Below are 23,651 nucleotides of genomic sequence, written 5' to 3'. Positions count from 1 at the left end.
TCTCTTTTTAAGCCAGCTTCCTAAACTTAATCACATCATCTGTTTTTGCTTAAGCAAAATTCTCATTTATATGCCATTGAATCTATTCTCAAAAACACCACTTGAAGAAACAATAGAGTAATAGAAGATTTTTAGCTGTTTGCATTCATGTGCAAGTCCGTTATCAAATGCCCCAAATACCTGCCAATAGATCCCTTTATCTGTGAAGGAGGATGGCCTGGCCTCTGGGGCTTCTGCGGGGATATTTTACTGCTATTGCTATCGCTTTGCCTGAGTGTTATTGCTTCAAAAGTATCCTCCACCACTAGGAAGACCTATTTGCGTTTGATTATTTTATCTCCTCTCTGATTACAAGTCCTCTTAATTACAGAAGCTGGTGGAGTTATCCAACTTTACTATTTTATGCCTGTTTATATAATTATTTACAATCATTTGATTACCACTTTCTGGCAATGACAAAGTGACAATAGATAGAACAGAGAGTTTTCTGAATAACTCCAAAAGAGATTTGGAACGTTTTCTCATTATGCGGTGGGGTTCCATGCCCACCCTGGGGTGAGCAAACCATCTTCTGTCTCCATATCTGCTTCTGATAAACAGGTGGCTCTGCCGGAGAAAGTCCCAGACATGGAGATGGCTTCCACCGTGAGTTTGTGACCACCAACCTTAAAAAGCCCTTTCCCAGGACCAACCTGTTCTACCATGTATCTCCGACTCTCCAATGGCCACTGCAAACATTCTCTCCTTCTAACTGACTTTCTCTCTTTTCCCCTTGCTGAGGTCTGAACTCCAACATCATGACTTACTTTATGAGAAAACAGAAACCATGTATTGGAAACTTAGCAAAGCATAGAAATAGCCCTACACCTGCTCCCATACTGTCATTTTCCTTTTTATTACAATATAAAAGCTTTCCCCCTTCCTCTAAAAGGCTAATTCTTCCACACATGGTTCCACACATGCGTTGAATTCTTTCCTATCCCAGCTGTTAAGGTATCTTACAGAGTCATGTCATACTCTCACTGTTTATTTAGTATCTATTGTGAACAAGACAATATTTTAGCGTCTAGAGAGAGACCTATAGGCAGGTTACATAAAGATCCCTGCCTCTTATATTCTAGTGAAATATTTTTCTTTACATTATAGATAATCCCTTCTTTTATTTGTCCTTGGAATCTCTCCTCTCATCTGGATTTGTCACATTGGTTTTTCTCATTAAGAAAAGCAAAACCAGAGGCCTCTGTGTGGCTCAGTCGGTTAAGAGGCCGACTTCTGCTCAGGTCATGATCTCATGGTTTGTGGGTTCGAGCCCCACGTCAGGCTCTGTGCTGACAACTCAGAGCCTGGAGCCTGTTTCAGATTCTATATCTACCTCTCTCTGACCCTCCCCTGCTCATGCTGTCTCTCTTTCTCTCTCAGAAATAAATAAAACATTTTTAAAAAACTAAAAAAAGAAAAAAAGAAAGAAAAGCAAAACCAGTGGTGCCTGGGTAGCTCAGTTGGTTGAGCATCTGACTTCGGCTCAGGTCATGATCTCATGGTTCGTGAGTTCAAGTCCGCATCAGGCTCTGTGCTGACAGCTCAGAGCCTGGAGCCTGCTTCAGATTCTGTGTCTCCCTCTCTGTCTGCCCCTCCTCCACTGGTGTGTGCTATCTCTCTTAAAAATAAATAAAAATTTAAAAAAAAGCAAAGCAAAACCATACCAAATAAAATCCTGTCATCTTTGCAGGTCTGGCCCAGTCTCACTCTCCTCCCACAGCCACATCTCCTAATAGAGCTGCTCTACCCTCTCTTTCATTGACGCGTCCACCTTCTATCTGCTCCCTATTCACTAAACTCCTATTTCTGCCCCCATCATTTCGCATGAGTGGGTTTTTAAAGTTTTTTAACGTTTTTATTTATTTTTAAGAGAGAGAGAGAGAGCAAGTGGGGGAGGAACAGAGAGAGAAGGAGACACAGAATCCGAAGCAGCCTCCAGGCTCTGAGCTGTCAACACAGAGACCAACACAGGGCTCGAACTCACAAACCGCGAGACCATGACCCAAGCTGAAGTTGAACGTTTAACCGACTGAGCTACCCAGGCACCCCCACGTGAGTGGGTTTTTTAAAAAGTTTATTTATGTATTTTGAGATAGAGATTGGGAGTGGAAGAGAGAATCCCAAGCAGGCTCAGGACTGTCAGTGCAAAGCCTGATGCAAGTCTCGATCTCATCAACTGTGAGATCATGACCTGAGCTGAAATCAAGAGACGCTTAACCACCTGAGTCACCCAGGCCCTGCATGAGTGGTTTTTATTGAGGGCGGTAATGGGCTCTAATGTTGCTACATTCCATAAACACTTTCCAGTCTTCATTTTCCTTACCTCTCAGTAGCACTTGACTCTGTACGCTACTCCTTGAAACACTCGCTTTCCATTGGCTCGTCTGATCATCATCTCTGGGTTTTTTCTTTCTCTTCTAGGCACTTGTGATCTTTCTCTTTTTCAGGCATGTGTCCTTCTGCTCAGTCTTTATGTTGGAGTCCTTTGTGTTTCTCTTTGGCCTCAGGGCCCTTCTTCTTTGACTTTACCATTGCTTCTAGAGAGTCTCATTCAGATCATTCATTTGAAATGCCACCTCTACACCAGTGCCTTGCACACTTCTGTCTAGGTCCCTGTGAGCTCTGGAGAGCTCTGTCTGCAATTATCTATCTCTGTCGATCCATCTACGTGTAGATATTGATAGGCATTGAGATATATGTATATATTCTGCAACTGAATGTGTCTCTGTCTGAAATTCACAACTCTTAAGACTTCCTTAGTCTTGCTTTCCCTCCAGTGTTCTCTGCCTCCCCCAAGTCAGCACCCTTGAGTCACCCAGTATATCTCCCTCTTCCTCACCCCCTCCCTCATAGAATGCATTGCCTTGCTGTATTATTTGACCTGAATATTTCTAGAATCCATCCACTTGGCTGCTTCTCCACCACCGCCCCAGGAAGGTGTCCATTCTCACCTGGGACTTTATAATAGCCTCCGTTCAGGCGTGAGTCTCCCTCCTCTCCTCCCTCCACTCTGTTCTCTGAAGCAAGAATGCTCCTTTGAAAGGAAAAGCTGGTCATATCACCTTCTTATAACAACCATCCTTTACTTCCATTGTTGTTAGGATAAAAGTAAATTGAAATCTCTCCCGGCCTGGAAGGATGCCCCTCGGCATTGGCTGGTTCCTTTTCCCCTTGTCCCCCCTTCAGCTGGGCTGTCTCTTTCTCCTCCCTCCATCCCTCACCAGCTCTTGCTTCTCCCTGCCCTGGGCCTCTCCCGATGCCATTTCCATACCACCTGGAATCCCTTTCTCTTCCAGCTTAGTGTAATGAACCCCTCTTGGTTTTCCACATATTAGCTCCATTTTCACTTCCTCAAGGGAGTTTTCTGCATGCCTGAGTTGGGTCAGACCCTTTTCTGTTGTGCCACGTGCTTTTCTTCTGTGAGTGCTTGCAGTTGTACCTCTAGTCCTGTGATTGTGGACTTCATGTCTTTCTCTCATTAAATTATAAGCTCTGTAAAGCCGACAACTATACATGGTTTGCTTGCCAATTGTCAGCAGCGGCTAGTACATACTTGGCACTTTGAATATATATAAAATAATTTGAACGCTTGTGACGTATGTGACATACTTCGTCAGCAAAGTTTCATACCAAAATATGCCCAATGTTCTAGAAACTCAAAGTTCAGTGGCTTGAACAGGTGCCAGAGGATTGCTATGATCTCTGTGAGGAGATGACTCAGGACAGTCCTGTAACCTCCACGTACATCCCTCCATCCACCCGCCCCGCAACACAGACCCTTTGAAAATTTATATTTTCCATTCTTTGAGTTATTGTCTATATTTATATATAAATTTAAATATATATGTAAATATTAAAAGCTCTCTCTATATATTTATATAAATATAGATTATAGTCTATGCTTATAGTCTATAGTCTAGTATTTTCAAAAACATTGTGGAGTTTATAGGTATCAAAAACTTTGTTCAAGATGAATCTCAGCAGGGCTGCCTGAGGGGGGCTCAGTCGGTTGAGCATCCGACTTCAGCTCAGGTCATTATTTCACGGTTTGTGGGTTCAAACCCCATGTCGGGCTCTGTGTTGACAGCTCAGATCCTGGAGGCTGCTTCAGATTCTGTGTCTCCTTCTCTCTCTGCCCCTCCCCTGCTCACTCTCTATTGCTCTCAAAAATAAATTAAAAAGGTAAAAAAAATAGAGAGGGGAGTCTATAGTATTCCCAAGGTTAATGTGGAGTTGTTGGAGAAAGTGTCCCTAGGGCTCCGAAGGGTCTAGAAATACAGTAATTGCTCTACTCATTTCTTTTCTTTAGATCCTCATCATTTAATGTTTTCTCTCCATATTGTTGAAATGGTAAATTCTTCCTGGATTAAAGAGCTGTCTTGATAAGGCTTGCCACACCCCAGTATGGTATGTGATATACTTATAAACATATGACACATATGCATCTATTTAATAATTATGTGGGAGAACTATATGATAGACAGGGTTTGGTAAATGCCTGAGGTTAACCAGGGAGTAGGGAACCCTGAGCTATAATTTCTAGCTGGGATTTCAATACTGTGTTTGCTTCTGAGGATAAGAACAGCATGTGCAAGGCATTCTTACTATTTTGTAGAGTTAGGCTTGTATACATAGTCATAAAACAAGGCACTTGACATAGTAGAGGTACCGTATGCTACAGGGGCTTGGGTTAGAGAGTGATCACAGCTCCCTGCCAAAGACAAAGATCTAGTTAAAAGCAGTGGAATTTATTTTAATATTAATATCAAATATTAATATTTGAATATTTACCATGATTTGTAAAAAAAAAAAAAACAGTAGAACTTTTTCCTGTCACAGAAACAATATAAACTCTTTACAGGCAATAACAAACACACATGTGCAATTCTACTAGATAAAAGTAATCAGTGATAACATTTCTGTATATTTCCTTTACCGAAAGGGGCAATATAGAATATTCTGTTTCATTATTTGAAAGCATAGTGTGAAATACTGTCCATGCCAGTTCTTCTATAATATAGTCTGTAGTGGCTATTTACATACCCCTTGTGCAAACGAATCGTGATTTATTTAAATAATCTTATAACGACCGGCACCGCTGTGTTGTCGTCAATGATAACTGATTCATCAGTGGTCAGAAATTTAGGAGACCATGGCGGGGTGGGTAGGGTGGGGAGGTAGGGATGTTCACAATGTTTTCTCTGAGCTGCAAAGTGTGAGCTGAGCTGGGAAACATAGGTGACTCTATCTTGGCCCACTTTGCAAAGGAACGTGAAACACCATGGCACAGAGCAGAAGCCGGGCGAGTCTCTCAGCCTGGATTCAGTACAGGTCGGATACTTCGTGTCCTCAGATGCCCCTGGCAAAAGAAGGTGGTGCTGGAATAGTAATCAACGAGGTTAGTTGTACATTCGGACTCTAGGGATACAACTCCTAACTTTGTCACTCTGTCACTTGATCCAGGGCAAATCATTTCATTCCTCTGCGGGTCAGCTTCCTCGGATACAAAATGGGAATCATTACACCTGTAGCTAGGAAGGTTGTTGCAAAGATGGGAATGCTGCCTCCAAAGTACTTAGCACACTGCTTAGAACATAGCACATGCTCAGCAAATACTGTCTCTTGGTATTGTAATTTTGAGAGCCTTTGAAAAAATGTAAAACCAAAATTTTGAAGTGCTAAATGCTAAAATCCTGGTCAATATGGGTCTGTACAGACTCCCACGAAGAGGGTAACTTTTGTATGTTTGGATGCTTAAGATGACTAATTTTTTCTTTTTTTCCCATTAACCGTAGCTCCTTTCCTTCTGGGCTGTTAAGGTCATATCCACTCTCTTTGCTTATCTGCACACTCAGAGGCTGTGAAATTTTACTACTCCACCCTCCACAAGCATTTGATGAAAATAAAAAACACATAGCACTTGGCTGGCCATCCCATCTTTCTTTCAAGGACAAACAAATTAATAGATTTGGTCAAATGGCAACACTTAAAAAAATAAATTATCCATTTTATGTTTTCAGATTTTTTTCCTCATGAGAAAGGTATATATTCTTTTTGAATATATATTCAACATTTGTGTGTGTTATTGAGATATTATTGACATGGTACGTTAGTTTTAGGTATACAACATTTATGACTTGATAAAGGTATGTATTGAAAAATGATCACCATAGAAAGTCTAGTTAACATCCATCACCACACGTAACTACAAGTTTTTTCTTGTGATGAGAACTTTTAAGATCTGCTTTCTCAGCAACTGTCAAATATGCAATTGAGTACTAATATCTATAGTCACCATGTTGTACATTACATCTCCAGACTTACTCATATATAATTGGAAGTGTTCCCAAAAGGTACAAAAGGCAATGTTGTTGATCCCAAATCTGTCTTTGGAAATATCTGCACTTCAATTAAAAACCTTTTCTAAGGTTAACACTGTAAGGGATAAATCTGCATGAAGAGTGGAAAAATGAAAGGTTCAAAGTCCTGCTGTATTGTTTTCAGTTTTTCTTAGTATTTCTTTCTTTCTTTCTTTCTTTCTTTCTTTCTTTCTTTCTTCTTTCTTTTTTGAGAGAGAGAGAGGAAGAGAGATGAGAGAGAGCAAAAGCATGAGAGTGAGCATAGGAACAGGGGAGGGGCAGACAGAGAGGGAGACACAGAATCCAAAGCAGGCTCCAAGTTTTGGGCTGTCAGCACAGAGCCTGACGCAGGGCTTGAACTCATGAATCACAGGATCATGACCTGACCCAAAGTTGGATGCTTAACAGACTGAGCCACCCAGGTACCCTCAAAGTCCTATTATATTAAAGGCATATTCAGTCTAGTGAAAGACACACACACACACACACACACACACACACAGGCCTAATTATTGCATAAGGAATCTCTACAAGACCTTATAGTTCAGAGGAGACTCAAGGCATAAATCATGGTGTGTGTTAGCATAGCCATACTTCTGACCTAATACAAATTCCTGCTAAGGAATATTGACAATGTAATTGGAAGTAGAAGCAGACTCTTTTAATGCAAAAAGCCCTTACTATTTCTGTCCTTAGTAGCTTGGATATTCCTTAGCATCTCTGAACTTCAATATTATCATCTGTAGAAAGGAAATACTATAAATAGATTTTCAGTTTTGTTTTTTTTGTTTTGCTTTGTTTTGCTTTTTGTTTGTTTGTTGTTTTTTTTTTTTTTTAGAATTTAACAATATGAATGGACCCCCCCTGGAATAGTTCCCTAAATATACTACATTTCCATCCATTTCTGGTTAATCACACCATCAAAGCTAATCCTAGGGGTAGAATGGTAGTATTTATAGCAATAATCTCCCTGCCTTGCCCCTTTTGGGGCCCTTGGGTTAAGCTGAGCCAATAAGACCAAGGCATAACTGGAACACAGACACTCCAAGTGTTTTGTGTGGGGCCCTTCCCCTGGGGGAGCACAGATCATGCAGGGTTATGCCATGTCCAAGTACAGCAAGTTGGCCGGTGAAGGGGAAGAAGAAAGGATTGGACAGGGAGAAGCTGAGATGAGGAGAAACCATGAGGCTCTTGACAGACTGAGGAGCAGACAGGTTCCTCATGTTACTGTTGATGCTGTGGCCACTGGTAAACTGAGGTCCGTGCATACGAGGTCACTGGTCATGTTCCCAGTGGGTGGTGCTGTGTCACTCTCACTCAGTGAAGAGGGACGAGGAAGACAGATAGGGCTGTCATGGAACCTTCAGAAGTAACCTGTGTTTAATTTTAGTAACATCTCTTCCCTGACGACTTCTGTGTGTCTTAAACCAAAATGCTTATTTTGTTTTTGAGAGAGAGAGCTTGAACAAGCAGGGGAGGGGCAGAGAAAGAATCTTAAGCAGGCTCAGTGCCCAGTGTAGAGCCCAATGCGCGGCTTGATCTCAAGACCTTATTATGGCTGGAGCCAAAGTCAAGAGTTAGAAGCTTCACTGACTAAGCCACACACCCAGGTTCTCCTTAAACCAAAATGATTAAAACCCAGGTTACAATTACAAAGTAGGTGATATCGGTCTTATCCTCATAGAAGTTCACACTGAGGGTCTTATCTTTTAGTATCCAAATGTGACTTCTTAATGTTTCTCTTCCATGACACATCTCCAGGAAATCTTTCTGGGTCTTTCTGCACTCTGGCATTTCTTGTCCTTGGTGGTTGCATATGATTGATTCCTTACCAGATTTCCCCTCTACCCCTCACATTCCTTCATGATACACTCATGGGTTAGAATCAAGATAGAATTTGTGTAAAAATACATTACTTCTCTTGTCAGCCATATAAGTCACTACTAATATTCCCTCTGGTTCAAAGAGGGAATGAAAAGGCAGGAGAGTACATGAGGAGCATTGAGATCTAGGGTTTGTTGTCTGATATTATAGCCACTGGCCACAGATGGCCTTTCAAATTTAAATTTAATTAAAAATTAATACAGTTATGAGGCACCTGGGTGGCTCAGTAGGTTATCTCGATTTCGGCTCAGGCCATGATCTCATGGTTCATGAGATGGAACCTCACATCAGGCTCTGCACTGATGGCATGGAGCTTGATTGGGATTCTCTCTCTCCCTCTCTCTGCCCCTCCCTCGCTCAAGCTTTCTTTCTCTCTCAAAAATAAATAAACACTTTAAAAAAGTAAATATAATCAATAACTCATTTCTTTAGTCACACCAACCGCACCTTATGTGCTTAGTACCACATGTGGTCATTGGCTACCATATAGGACAGTGTAGAGTAGAGAACATTTCTCTCACTATAAAATATTCTATAAGATAGTGCTGCTACAGAATGAATATTACAAATATACCCTTCTTTTGCACTCATGCTCTGATTCATTTGAGGAATATTACAACACTGTCAGAAAATGGAGTATCAAAAAATCATTATTAACTACAGATAAAGACGAAACTGGAAGATGTGGGTTAGATCGTGGTTAAGCATATTCATCTAGCCAGACTTACCTATACAGATATGGCTAAGCCAGATGTGGTGGCTTTACCTATGTGGTGGAGAGGTCCTACTGTGGAAGAACAGCGAAGACCTGATGAAAGGCAAATCCAAAGAGGAAGTAAGGTCAATGGAATTCATCAATGGCTAGTTCACTCCCCTTCCCCTGGACAGAGCTATAGTATTTTAGCCTTTGGTCTTCTTTCTGTGGAAGAAAATAGGTATATAGAGATTATTTCCCTTAAATAGAAAATAAAAATAATGTCTCCAGCCTTTCCTTATCTACTGTGAATTGTAAGGTCCCAGGGTCTCAGGACCAGAGTTTCCCAAGCTGCATGTCTTGAGATCATGATCCCCTTAGTTCTCAGAGTAGAGCATGAGGAAGCCAGGACTCCTTGCTCATTGTTACCTGACACCTAGATGTAAGCTATCTTTATCTATCTATCTATCTATCTATCTATCTATCTATCTATCTATCTATCTACTCATCCATCTATCCATCCATCCATCCGTCCATCCATCCTGTCCCAAAATAGGTTCTTTCCTTATAAGGGATTCTGCCTTTCTCCTAAAACAATGGAGTCAAATTTTGCCTCCTTTCAAGAACAGTTTCCCTCACTTTCTACATTATCATTGTTATTAACTGAACGCTACTAATATAATAGATATATAATTACTCTATGAAATAGGTGCCCATGTTACTGATGAAAAAAAAATTTCTCTCTCCCCAAATCCAATCATTTTTAAGTAATTTCCCCAAGCTCATGTACCTAGTTAGGGGAAGTGCTGACTATGTGAAAAATCTGTATTCTCAACTACTTATGTCTAGGCTCTACCATGAGACTCTATACTAGGGAGAAGCAAACTGTATTTTGTTTATTTGTATCTCTATTACCCTATCCAGGATTTGGGACATAGTAGCTGCTCTGTAAATATTTGTTGCTCAGTTATGAAAAACTCCTAACATTATGAACATATTTGTAATTTATTGAAAACAAGTGATAAAAATGAAGAAATAACTCTACTAATCAATAAGATGCTGTGCTTTAGCCAGATAAGAAGAAATAAAACACATGTTACACAGACATGTGAAATCTATTTATGGCTCCTTATTTTCCAAATCATTTTACAGACAGAGTAACTTTGGGAAAAGAACATTCAAATTGAAATGGTCCACTTAGTTTTAGTTTACATTATGGAAAATGAATCAGATGAAATCAACAATTGGCTGTTTTTACTGAGTAATAAGAAAGAGCAGTCCTTCTTCTAAGTCATAAACAATGAAAGGATTCTAATTAAAAGTGTTAAAAAAATCCCCAACTCTTCTCACTTAGCAGCTGGTTATGTTTTCTACACCTTGTTTCATGACATGGAATGCAGCACAGTCCATCCTTAGGGCCAATATGTCAAGATGCCTCTGACCAAGATGCCAACTGCCCTTATAACACTGTCCTTAGTGTGTTCATTCTTCTGAAAACTCAGACATAGTTTTTTAGTAGAGAGGAAGGAAGGAAGGAAGGAAGAAAGTAAAGGGAGGGAGGGAGGAAGGGAGGGAGGAAGGGAGAGAGGGAGGAAAGAAGGAAGGAAGATCATTAGTGCATTATGATAAAGACAAACTCAAGATTAAAAAAGTTTCTTTTTAAACTTTCTTATAAAACACATTTGTCCAAGGAGGGTGTTTTAAAAGTCATGATTTCTTTTAGATGAGAGTTTGGGGAGATTTTCGTAATTGTTTTTGTGTATCTTCCTCATGTTTTCATTCTTAGTGCTTTTAAAAGCATACATTGATCACTGTGTGTATTTATCCATTTATTCAACCAAGAGTGATTGAACAACTTCTGTGTGTTCATCACTGACTGTGGAGAAGAAGAAGATGCAGCATTAAACAATGAAGACAGAGTTCCTGCCTAGGGGAGCTCACATCTGATGGGGTGAGGTAGACAGTAATAATAGAAATAGAAATAATAGAAATAGAAATAATAGAAATAGAAAATAATAGAAATAAAAGACAGAAATAATAGAGGTAGACAGAAATAGAAATAATAATAGAAATAATAGAAACATTACATATCTAGATATATAGGTAGGTAGATAGATGATAGATAGATTGATTGATAGATTGATAGAATTATAGACATTTAAGAAGAGCTATGAAAAAATAAAACAAAATTTTGAGTTAGAAATGCTTTGATATAATGATCCCAAACTTCCCTCTCAAATGATGAAACTTGTGTTAAGGTCTAAAGTATAAGGTCTACCAGTCTTAAAGTAGCTGGTAGAAGAACATTGTAGGCAGAGGGAATAGCAAGTACAGAGGCCTTGAGGTAGGGGAGACCTTGGTGTGCTGGAGGAATGGATAAGGCCCATATGTGGTTAAGGAGAAAGTTCAGAGTTCATATCAAGAGGTAGGTGGGAACTAGATCTTGCAGGTTTTGTAGGTTGTGGTGAATTGTTTTGATAAGCCACCGGGGGGGTTGATATGTTATACTATGGAGTGATATGATATACTATGCATTCTTTAAAAAAAAAAACACAACAACAACAACCCATGATATCAATTTGGTAGCAGTATAGAGAACAGGGTTTTCCAGGAGCATGAATGGTGATGCGGAGACTATGTCATTGTCCAGGCCACCAGTGATGATGGTGTAGACCAGAGAGGGGGTGGTGAAGCCAGTGAATGGATTCAAGAAAATTTTACAAGAACTGGCTGTGTTAACCGATGGACTGGATGTGGTCCAGGGAGAGAACCACACAGGGGGAGGGATTGGCGCTTGCACGACTTTACCTAGCTGGAGGAATCCGGAGGAGAAGCCTCTCCTTTCGTAGGTGTTTGAGCAACCCCGACAGTTTTGCTTTCATGAAAGATGAGGCCAGAGGCCTTGGTTTTGTCTCCATTCTGCTTCTGAAGAATGTGACTTTGGCAAAACATTTAATTTATTTGATTCCTAGTGTTCCTACCTGTATATGATAATATGCGGCCAGAGTGATTGTTAACAGCCTGCGTTTAATAATTTCATTGTTTTGCCATAAAGCTTTCTTTGCCTCCACAGTAGAGGCATGGCTTCTTCCTATGTCTTCCTTAGCTCTGTAAGCTCTGGATTGCTCTTGTATTTTTGCTTCACGCTCTCACCCTCTCTGCCTCTGACAGCGAGACTTTCTCCAGCCCCTCGTTCTCATTAGCCCCCTACCCCTGCATGCTTGCACCTGCTACTTTTCCTCCTCAGAAAGCTGAACTTGCCCTCCTTGGACTAGTGGACTTTCTTACAGGTTCAGGTGTAGATTAAATTGTCACCTTCTCAGGGAAATGTTGTTGCCTTGCCTAGATCAAATGGGCCTTGTCTATTCTCATAGCTCTGTGCATATTTCTACACCAGCATCTGTCAGCAAACTTCATATTGGTTTGTCTGTTTTACTGACTTGGTTTCTCCCATGAGGACAGAAGTTCTGCCTGTTGCCCCTCAACATTATATCGCCTGCACTTAGGCAGGTCCTAACTTTGTGGTAATGTTACGGGATGAATGAATTGTTGAATAAAAAATTGAGTGAAGGGGCTAGATCACATTACCATTTATCTTCTTCTGAGTACTGAAAACACTACTTCTTAGCAAGAAAGTGATTCTTTGAAATGCATGTGATTTGCGTCACTGCCATTTTTTGTATGCAGTTCCACTGACCTGGAGTGCTCTGTGCTGGTAAAAGTTGTCTCTCTCTGGCTTCTTTATTTATTTATTTAAAAAATTTTTAATGTTTTATTTATTTCTGAGAGAGAGAGAGAGAAAAAGAGAGAGAGAGGCAGCGTGAGCAGGGGAGGGTCAGAGTGAGAGGGAGATACAGAATCCAAAACAAGCTCCAGGCTCTGAGATAGCTGCCAGAACAGAGGCCTGTGCGGGGCTCAAACCCATGATCCGTAAGATCATGACCTGAGCCGAAGTTGGACGCCCAACCAACTGAGCCACCCAGGCGCCCCTCTGGCTTCTTTAAAGTGGTAATCTTTACCACTAGCAGTGGTCAGTGCCTTTTTCAGGGATTGTGAATGACATCATTATTATGGGATCCGTTGTGTTTCCCAGAGAATCATGTGTTCAAGTCCTAACACTAGTATCTGTGAATGTGGCCTTACTGGGAAATCGATTCGTACAGAATTAATCAAGCTAAGATGAAGTCATCAGGTTGGCTTTAATCCAGTATGACTGGTATCTTTGTAAAATGAGGAGAATTTGGACACCAGCAAAGACATGTGAAGATAGAGGCAGAGGGGCTCCTGGGTGGCTTAGTCGGTTAAGCGTCCGACTTTCGCTTGGGTCNCTGGGGTAGAGTAATCATTTTTAAGGAATGCCCAGCCTACCACCTGAAGTTAGGGAGGGAGGCATGGAACAGAGCCTCTTTCAGAGCATTCACAAGGAACCAACTCTGATCTTGGACTTTGAACCCCCAGAACTCTGAGAACATAAATTTGCATTGTTTAGAGCTACTTTGTGTGCTTTGTTATGGCATCCTAGGAAACTAATAGAATCATCATGTAATTGTTTTTGGTCTCTGCTTGGGTATCTTCTCTCCCCAACGAAAGTCTTCATCCACTCTGTGGCATCCTTATGCAGTGTAGGTACCTCTATGATATAGATGTAAGTGATTGCTCTGTATTTGATGCTCAATATAATGAACAAGGTTTATATTTTCTTAACGTTTAAAAAAGTCTCTACTTTGGTTAATTCCTTTTCTCCAACCTAGCAAGATGTGATTTCTTCATTTAAACAGAGTAATTGAAGTTTTGTTTATTGTGGAATCTGGCATGAATTTGATATATTTAAAGAATAAATTAATAAAATGACTCAAGAAGTTAGCAAAACATCAACAACTGTATTCTCCTGAGATATTTGAAGAGGTCTTATTTTAATACATAAGAACTAGTCTGAGGTAACAACTGCGTGAATGATGGTAACAGTTGGAATCTGTTCAGTTTTTGGTTTTGTGTTCCAAAAATTATCTCTTAAGTGTTTTCTTTAGAATTCTCAAATGTGTATATTATAATGTCACATACGATTCTGCACCTGGCTTTTTTCAATAAAAATCACACTTTTTGAGGTCTAATCACTTTGAGATAGAGAAATCTAGTTCATTTATGAAATCATAATGTGCTATTACTTAGAAAATTTTATTCACACTCCTCCCCTATTGATTATATTTAGGTTATTTCTAATATTTTACTATTAAAAGCAGTGCTGCAGTAATGTTTGCCATAGGTTACAAACTAAGAAGCAGAATTTCTGGCCCAAAAGGAATATATATTTTCAGTCATAAAAGATTCTGACTAATTGTCCACATTTTCCTAACAAATTGCATTCCCACCTACATAAGTCTCCTTCCCCGCATATTCTTCTCTACCCTTGCTATTAATCAAACTTATTATTTGTAATAGTCTTTTGAGTGTGTGAAATGATATCTCACTGTGCATGTGTATGAGTACATGCTTTAAGCATAGTTGGGGAATTAATCTTTGCCTTCTGTATATCTGGTAAATGTGGCCTCCTGACCAAGAGTTTACCTTTTACACTTTATCTTTAAATGTGTCTTTCAGTTTAAATGAACATGAAGTTATGAACCTTTTCTTAGTGATTAAGAGTTTTGCATCTTGTTTCAGAAATTGTTTCTTATTTAAGGTGATAAGGTTATTTTCTATGTTTTCCCCTAACTTACTGGAGTTAACATTATTCTTATAGAAGAAAGCATAGCCATAAACATAGGACTTTTTCCTTACTAAGTCTCAGTCCATTTTTTACATTTCTTCTCAAAAATTTGTCTACAATCTAAATCTTAGAAATACACTTACTTTGTTTCAGTCAAAAAATGAATAAATGTTGGGGAAAGAGGAAAATGGTGGACCCTAGTCTCCTCTTGTCCCATGAACACATGTAGATGACTATCAAATTATCTTAAATACCCCAGAAATTCACCCAGAAAGTGGCAGGATAGACTACATAAGAAAAGGGAGACAAGAAGTGACATTGGAGAAGGTAGGATATGTGGAGATGTGATTTAGGGGAGAAAGGATCACAGGTGTTGCAGATGGGAGGGAGCCATGGTCCCAGACAAGGGGAAGAGAGGGAGGCAGGGAGAGAGAGAGAGAGAGAGAGAGAGAGAGAGAGAGATGAAGAGGAGCACACAAGAGGAATGTACGATGAGTATGTTTCCCCATAGCCATTGGCTTGGAAAGCAAGAGAGGATGAATTTTGTGTTTTTGCAACCAGTGGAGCATAAAGCCTGGAGTTTTGTTTTTTTTTTAATTATAATTTTTCTTAAAGCCTGGAGTTTTAAAGGTCATTGGGCTTGGCTGGTGTAGCAACAGAGGGCACTGCACTGTTCCTGGAGAGAAGGCAGGCAATCAACCTAGAGCACACAATGTGGAAACAAATCTGAAGAACACCTAGGGCACACAGGGGAGAGGTGATTTTCTCTCTCAGAAGACATCCCTGTGAAGCAGTGTTCATGGTGGCACCTCTCGGGAACCAAGGAGCTGGCTTGCAGCATTTCTCTCCCCCACTCCTCAGCATAAACACAGGGCCATCTACAGGAAGCAGTTCAGTGCCAATACTGGTGGCCTAACTTGCTTACACCAAGCCCCAGCCCCCTATGCTCTGGTGCAACACTGTACTTCTCAGTTACACTTGCCTCAATTCCAGTGCCATAGCCCCTCCCCAAGAAGACCAGTACAAAGCCCTTCCCACACCATGTCCCCCAAACAAAGAGTTCTGTAGGGCCTCAGTTCTAGTGGAGGTGGTGTCAAGTCTCATTTCACGAGCAGACTAGAACACATCTAGTTAAAACTCATCACATTCAGGCCAGGGACCAAACACTGCCCACAGCAGGCAAGGAGAGCTGCTGCAGACCAAGAGCCTAAAGGACAGAGCAGTCAAAACACAAGAGCAGAGTCCATGCAGCAACACACTGGGGACACTCCCTGAAGCACCAGCCCTGGGCATTCTGTGACCATTTCTTCATAAGGCTATTATTTTCAGGATCAGTAAACATAACTGGCTTTTTTAACACAGAGAAGGCAGAGACTTAGACAAAATGCAAAGACAGAAGAATTTATCCCAAATACAAGAACAGGGTAAAGCTGTAACCAGAGATCTAAGTGAAAAAGATATAAGTAACATGCCTGATGGAGCATTTAAAGCAACAATCATAAGGAAACTCACTGAGCTTGAGAATAGAATGGAAGACATCAGGGAGACCTTTACCACAAAGATAAAAGGGTTAAAGATAATCAAGGATGAAGAATGCAATAAATGATTTTGGAAACAGGCCTTGATGCAATAAACAGTGGACTAGAAGAAGCAGAGGTATGAATTAGTGATCTAGAAGACAAAATAATGAAAAATAATGGAACTGAACAAAAGAGAGAAAGAATTATGCAGCACAAGAATAGACTTAGAGAACTCAGTGATTCCATCAAATGGAAAAACACTTGTATTACAGGAGTCCAAGAAGAAGAAGAAGAGGAGGTGGAAGAAGAGGAGGAGGAGGAGAGAGGAGGAAGGAGAAAAAGGGACAAAAAATGTATTTGAAGAAGTAACAGTTTGGGGCACCTGGGTGGCTTAGTCGGTTAAGCGTCCGGCTTTCACTTAGGTCATGATCTCGCGGTTCGTGGGTTCGAGCCCCGTGTCAGGCTCTGTGCTGACAGCTCAGAGCCTGGAGCCTGTTTCAGATTCTGTGTCTCCCTCTCTCTCTGACCCTCCCCTGCTCACGCTGTCTCTCTCTCTCAGGAATAAATAAAAAACATAAAAAAAAAAAAAAGAAGTAACAGTTGAAAACTTCCCTAATCTGAGGAAAGAAACAGACCTCCATATCCAGGAGGCACAGAGAGCTCCCATCAAAATCAACAAAAGCAGGCTAATACCAAGACATATTGTAATTAAATTTGCAAAATATACTGATAAATAAAAAGATCTTAAAAGAAATAAGAAAAAAGAAGTCATTAACTTGCAAGGGAAAACTCACAAGGCTAGCTGGAGATTTTTCAAAAGAAACTTGGCAAGCTAGAAGGGAGTGGCAAGATATATTCAATGTGCTGAATGGGAGAAATCTGCCACCAAGAATATTCTGTCCAGCAAGCCTGTCATCCAGAATAGGAGAGATGAAGAGCTTCCCAGACAAGCAAAAACTAAATGAGTTCATGACCACTAAACAACCAGCCCTGCAAGAAATATTAAAGGGTACACTTTAAGTGGAAAGGAGAGATCAATAATGACAGTAAAAGGCATGAAACACAAAAGCAGTAACAATGGATATTTCTGTAAAAATCAGTCAAGGAATTCACACACAAAAAAAGGATATGAAATATAAAAGCATATACTGATAACATGGGGAGGAGAGGAGAAAACAATGTTTTCAAATTTGAATGATTATCAACTGAAATAGACTATTTGCAAAAGATGTTATATACAAACCTAATGGTAAGCACATATTGAAAAAAACGTTAACAAGCATGCAAACAATAAAGGGAAAGGAACTCAAATCTATTACTAAAGCAAATCAGCAAAACATGAAAGAGAGAGACAAGAAAGGATTGGAGAAAATCTCCAGAAACAGTGACAAACAAGTAATAAAGTGGCAATAAATACATATCTATCTATAATTATTTTGAATTTAAATGGACTAAGCACTCCAATCAAAAGATACAGGGTGTCAGAAAACAAGGCCTATCTATGTGCTACCTTTAGGAGATTCATTTTAGACCTAAAGAGACACCTCAGATTGAAAATGAGAGGATGGAGAACCTTTATCATGCAAATGGATTTCAAAAGAAAGCCAGCTTAGCAATACTTGACAATGAAGCAACAGGAAGAGAAGTCAAGAAACTGATCCCACTCACAATTATACAAAAAAAAACCATAAAATACCTAAGGAATAAATCTAACCAAAGATATAAGAGATTTGTATGATGAAAACTACAGAAAACTCATGAAGGAAGTTGAAGAAGACACAAAGAAATGGAAAAACATTCCATGCTCATGGATTGGAAAAATAAATATTGTTAAAATGTCGTTACTACCCAAAACAATCTACACATTCAATGCAATCCCAATCAAAATTGCACCAGAATTCTTCTCAAAACTAGAACAAACTATCCTAAAATTTGTATGGAACCACAAAAGACCCCGAATAGCCAAAGTAATATTGAAGAAGAACACCAAAACGGGAGGCATCACAACCTCCCAGAGTTTAGCCTCTACTACAAAGCTGTAAGCATCAAAACAGTATGGTATTGGCAAAAAAACAGACACACAGACCCATGGAATAGAATAGAGAACTCAGAATTGGACCCAAAAACATACTGCCAACTAATCTTTGGCAAAGCGGGAAAGAGTATCCAATGGAAAAAAGACAGCCTTTTTAACAGATGGTGCTGGGAGAACTAGACAGCAACATGCAGAAGAATGAAACTAGATCATTTTCTCACACCATATGCAAAAGCAAACTCAAAATGGATAAAGGACCTGAATGTGAGACAGGAAACCATCAACCCTAGAGGAGAAAGCAGGAAACAATCTCCTTGACCTCAACCACAGCAATTTCTTACTTGACACATCCCCAAAAGCAAGGGAATCAAGAGCAAACATGAACTATTGGGACCTCATCAAGATTAAAAGCTTCTTTCTGCATGGCAAATGAATCAATCCATAAAACTAATAGGTAGCTGATGGAATGGGAAAAGATAGTTGCAAATGACATATCAGATAAAGGGCTGGTATCCAAAATCTCTAAGGAACTCACCAAACTCCACCTGAAAAACAAATAATCCAGTGGAGAAATGGGCAGAAGACATGAACAGACACTTCTCCAAAGAGCATATTCGGATGGCCAACAGACACATGAGATGATGCTCAGCATCCCTCATCAGGGAAATACAAATCAAAACCACACTGAGATACCACCTCATGCTGGTCAGAGTGGCTAAAATGAACAAATCAGGAGACTCTAGATGCTGGCGAGGATGTGGAGAAACATGCACCCTCCTACACTGTTGGTGGGAATGTAAACTGGTACAGCCCCTCTGGAAGACAGTGTGGAGGTTCCTAAAAAAATTAACACTAGAACTCCCCTATGACCCAGCAGTAGCACTGCTAGGAATTTACCAAAGGGATATAGAAGTGCTGATGCATAGGGGCACATGTACCCCAATGTTCATAGCAGCACTCTCAACAATAGCCAAAACATGGAAAGAGTCTAAGTGTCCATCAATGGACGAATGGATCAAGAAAATGTGGTTTATCTGTACAATGGAATACTACATGGCAATGAGAAAGAGTGGGATCTGGCCATGTGTAGCAACATGGATGGATCTTGAGGGTATTATGCTGAGCGAAATACGTCAGTCAGAGAAGGACAGCTACCATATGTTTGCATGTATAGGAGGATTAGGAGGAACTTAATGGAGGATCATGGTGGAGAAGAAGGGGAAAAATAGTTGAGGAGAGGGAGGGAGGCAAACCATGAGAGACTCTTGAATGCTGAGAACAAACTGAGGGCTGATTGCGGTGGGGGATAGTGGAAGGGGGGTGATGGGCATGGAGGAGGGCACTTGTGGGGATGATCACTGGGTGTTATATGGAAACCAACTTGACAATAAACTATTAAAAAATTAAAAAAATAGACTTTAACAAAGATTGCAACAAGAGATAAAGAAGGGCACAATTTAATAATAAAGGGGACAACCCAACAAGAATTTATAACAATTATAAATATTTATGAACCCAAAACAGGGCATCCAAATAAATAAAAAAATTAATAACAAAGGTAAAGAAACTCATCGATAATGGCACAATAATAGTAGGGCACTTTAACACCCAATTTACATCAATGAAAAGATGATCTAAACAGAAAATTAACAAGGAAACAATGACTTTGGATGACACACTGGACCAGACGGACTTAACAGATAATCAGAACATTCCATCCTAAAACAGAAAAATACACATTCCTTTCAAATGGACATGGAACATTCTCTAGTATAAATCACATATGAGATCACAAAACAGGTCTCAACAAATATAAAAAGACTGAAATCATATCATGAACCTTTCTGACTACAACACTATGAAACTAAAAGGCAAACACAATAAAAAAAAAATCTGGAAAGACCACAAATACTTGGAGGTTAAACAACATGCTACTAAACAACGAATGGGTCAACCAGGAAATCAAAGAAGAAATTTTAAAAACTACATGGAAACAAATGAAAATGAAAACATAAAGGTCCAAAACGTTTGTGATGCAGCAAAAGTGGTCTTGAGTGGGAAGTATATAGCAATACAGGTCTACCTCAAGAAGCAAGAAAAAAAAAACTCAAATAAACAACTTAACATTACACCTAAAGGAGCTAGTAAAACAACAGCAGCAACAACAACAACAGCAACAACAACAACTGAAACCCAAAACCAGCAGAAGGAGTGAAATAATTAAAGATAAGAGCGGAAATAAATGGTATAGAAACTAAAATAATAATAGAACAATCAAGGAAACCAGGAGCAGGTTCTTTGAAAAAACTAATAAAGTTGATATTCCTAGGCTAGTCTTATCAAAGAGAGAAAAGATTCAAATAAAATAAAATCACAAATGAGAGAAGAGAAATAACAACCAACGTAACAGGAATACAAAGAATTACATGAGATTATTAGGAAAACCTGTATAGCAACAAATTGGACAACCAGGAAGAAATGGATAAATTCCTAGAAACATATAAACTGCCGACATTGAAACAGGAAGAAATAGAAAACTTGAACAGACCAGTGATCAGCAATGAAATAGAATCACTAATCATAAAACTTCCAAAAACTCAAAAGTCCAGGATCAGATAGCTTAACAGGTGAATTCTACTCAACATTTATTTTATAGTTAAAGTTTATTTATTTATTTTGAGAAAGAGAGAGACAGAGAGAGAGAGAGAGAGAGGAGAGAGCAAGAATCCCAAGCAGGGTCCATACTGCCTGTGCAGAGCCTGATGCAGGGCTTGAACTCACAAGCTGTGAGATCATGACCTGAGCTGAAGTCAGATGTTTAAGCGACTGAGTCACCCAGGTGCTCCTACCCAACATTTGAAGAAGAGTTAATACCTATTCTCAAACAATTCCAAAAAATAGAAAAAGAAGGAAAGTTTCCAATTTTATTCTGTGAGGCCAGCATTACCCTGATTAAAAACAACAACAACAACAACAACAGATAAAGACTCCACTAAAAAAAGAGAACTTCAGGCCATTATTCCTGATAAACCCTGATGGAAAAATCCTCAACAAAATATTAGCAAACCAAATCTAACAATACATTAAAAAAATCATTCACCTTGATCAAGGGGGATTTATGCCTGGGTTGCAAATATGGTTCAGCATTCACAAACAGATCACTGTGATACACCCCATTAATAAAAGAAAGGATAAGAACTATATGATCATTTCAAGAGATGGAGAAAATGCATTTGACAAAGTATAGCATCCATTTATGATAAAAATCCTCAGAAAAGAAGATTTAGAGAGAACACACCTCAACATAATAAAGGCCACATATGAAACGCTCACAGCTAATATTCTCCATGGGGGGAAAGCTGCGAGCTTCTCCTCTGGAGTCCAGAATAAGATAGCGATGTCCCCTCTCACCACTTTTATTCATCTCAGTGCTAGAAGTCCTGGCCACAGCAATCAGACAACAAAAGAAATAAAAGGCATCCAAAACAGCAAGAAAGAAGTAAAATGATAACTATTTGCAGATGGCATGATAGTATGTACAGAAAACCCTAAAGACTCCACCCAACACCTGCTAGAACTGATCAACGAATTAAGTAAAGTCATAGGATACAAAAATCAATGTAGAGAAATCTGTTGCATTTCTGTACACCAGTAATAAAGCAACAGAAAGAGAAATTAAGAAATCTTTCCCATTTACAACTGCACCAAAAACAATATGAAGCCTAGGAATAAACCGAACCAAAGAGGTGAAAACTTGTACTCTGAAAACAAAAAACACTGATAAAAGAAATTGAAGACACTAACAAAGGGAAACACATTCCATTCTCATGGATTGGAAGAACAAATATTGTCAAAATATCTATACCACCCTAAGTAATCTACAGATTTGATGCAATCCTTATCAAAATACTAACAACATTTTTCACAGAGCTAGAACAAACAATCCTAAAACTTGTATGGAACCACAAAAGACCCTCAATAGTCAGAGAAACTCTGAAGAAAAGCAAAGCTGGAGGCATCACAATTCCAGACTTCATATTGCAAAGCTGTAATCATCAAAACAGTATAGTGCTGGCACAAAACAGACACATAGATCAAAAGAACAGACAGAAAACCCAGAAATGAACCCACAGTATATGGTCAATTAATCTTCAACTAAGCAGGAAAGAAAATCCAATGGGGAAAAGAATATCCCCTCAACAAAGGATGTTGGAAAAACTGGACAGCAACATGCAAAAAATGAAGCTGGGCCACTTTCTTACATCATACACAAAAGTAAATTCAAAATGGATTAAAGACCTAAATATGAGACCTGAAACCATAAAAATCCTACAAGAGAATATAGGCAGTAACTTCTTTAACATTGGCTAAAAGCACCTTCTAGATATATCTCCTGAGGCAAGGGAAACAAATGCAAAAGTGAACTATTGGGACTTCATCAAAATGAAAAGCGTCTGCACACTGAAGGAACCAAGAAAACGAAAAGGCAACCTAAGTAATGGGAGAAGATATTGCAAATGACATATCTGATAAAGGGTTAGTGTCCAAAATCTATAAAGAACATATACAACTCAATACCCAAACAATGAATAATCCAATTAAAAAAGGGTAGAAGACAGACACTTTTCCAGAGAAGACATACAGATGGCTAACAGACACATGAAAATATGGTCAACATCACTCATCACCAGTGGAATGCAAAGCAAAGTCTGTAATGAGATACCACATCTGTCAGAATGGCTAAAATCAACAACGCAAGAAACAACAGGTGTTGGCGTGGATGAGGAGAAACGAGAACCCTCGTGTACCGCTGGTGGGAATGCAGCCTGGTGCAGCCACTCTGGAAAAGAATATGGAGCCTCCTCAAAAAGTTAAAAATAAAGCTACAGTATGATCCAGCAAATGTACTACTAGGTATGTACTCAAAGAATACAAAAATTCTAATGGAAAGGGATCCATACAGCCTGATGTTTATGGCAGCATTATCTACAGTAGCCAAACTATGGACACTGCCCATGTCCATCGATTCATGAATGGATAAAGAAGATGTGGTATATATGTGAAATGGAATATTACTCAGCAATAATAAAAAGAATGAAATCTTGTCATTTGCAACAACATGGATGGAGCTAGAGAGTATTATGCTCTAAGCGAAATAAGTCCGAGAACAACAAATATGATTTCACTCATGTGGGATTTAAGAAACAAAACAACAGGGCACCTAGGTGGCTCAGTCGGTTAAGGATCCAGCTTCAGCTCAGGTCATGATTCCATGGCTTGTGGGTTCAAGCCCCGCATTGGGCTCTGCATGGACAGAGCCTGGAGGCTGCTTTGGCTTCTGTGTGTGTCTCCCTGTCTCTGCCCCTCGCCCACTTGTGTGCTCTCTCTCTCTCAAAAAATAAATAAACATTTT

At 39.5% G+C, this 23,651-nt stretch overlaps 2 long non-coding RNA genes across 4 annotated transcripts in view; one reads left to right on the top strand and one right to left on the bottom strand.

Moving 5' to 3' along the window:
• Positions 1-546: 546 nt before the first annotated feature.
• Positions 547-23,651, top strand: part of LOC144224304 (uncharacterized) — a 41,626-nt gene continuing 18,521 nt past the window's right edge. The window contains exons 1-2 of the long non-coding RNA XR_013333013.1: positions 547-645; positions 4,349-4,446. This is a non-coding gene — a long non-coding RNA (uncharacterized LOC144224304). The remainder of the gene's footprint in view (positions 646-4,348; positions 4,447-23,651) is intronic.
• Positions 4,840-23,651, bottom strand: part of LOC144224303 (uncharacterized) — a 59,900-nt gene continuing 41,088 nt past the window's right edge. For all 3 annotated transcript variants that reach the window (XR_013333012.1, XR_013333010.1, XR_013333011.1), the window contains exons 3-4: positions 9,011-9,201; positions 4,840-5,417 (exon numbers count right to left, since the gene is read on the bottom strand). This is a non-coding gene — a long non-coding RNA (uncharacterized LOC144224303). The remainder of the gene's footprint in view (positions 5,418-9,010; positions 9,202-23,651) is intronic.

Source organism: Crocuta crocuta, unplaced genomic scaffold (assembly GCF_008692635.1).
Source record: "Crocuta crocuta isolate KB4526 unplaced genomic scaffold, BGI_CrCroc_1.0 scaffold2, whole genome shotgun sequence".
NCBI classification, from domain to species: Eukaryota; Metazoa; Chordata; class Mammalia; order Carnivora; family Hyaenidae; genus Crocuta; species Crocuta crocuta.
This window is presented reverse-complemented; position numbering and strand designations above follow the sequence as displayed.